Below are 704 nucleotides of genomic sequence, written 5' to 3'. Positions count from 1 at the left end.
CTAGCTTATTTTAAATCCTGACTAAAGTACTATTTAAATTGAACCATATGAATTGCCAATATTCCACCATTCTTGACCCATGAAAACAACTTCATATGATTCAACCCAATGCTATGTAATTATTTTCCTGGAGATGAAATCTATAGAAAGATAGGCATTTTGTTTCACTCATTCTGGGTCCCCACATTCAGACATTTACAGTTAATTCCTTTATTGTGCATAGCATTGTAACAAAATCCAAATCCCTTCTTAAGTCTGTAGGAAATTACCTTATTCAAGTCCTCCCCAGAGACTTGAGTGAAAATATAAGCCACCACTCTAGCTCTTCCTAGTGTCAAAAACTGTACGCACCTATTGCATATTTAATCTAACAAACCTCTTTGGAACATGTTTTATTTTCCAAACTTAACAAACTCAACCCAGCTAGCATGTGCTAAAGCAGGAGCTAGAACCCAGGCCTCCTAGTCCCCATGTATGTTGTCAAACTAGTGGCCTGTGAACAGCCACAGACGCAGGCCGTGTCTGTACATGACAAGGACAGACAGGAATGCAATGATTCACCTGAGAGCTGCAGTCCCTGACCAGTGGACTCAGGCCCAAGACACTCGTTTGGTTCTGCACAAAAGGTCCTGAAAATTAAGGTCAAATGGTCTGGGACTTAAATTATCCAAACAATTCAGAATAGCTACACTAACATGCAGATA

Source organism: Myotis davidii, unplaced genomic scaffold (assembly GCF_000327345.1).
Source record: "Myotis davidii unplaced genomic scaffold, ASM32734v1 scaffold945, whole genome shotgun sequence".
NCBI classification, from domain to species: domain Eukaryota; kingdom Metazoa; phylum Chordata; class Mammalia; order Chiroptera; family Vespertilionidae; genus Myotis; species Myotis davidii.
The sequence above is the reverse complement of the archived record's forward strand: the minus strand, read 5'-3'. Positions refer to the sequence as shown.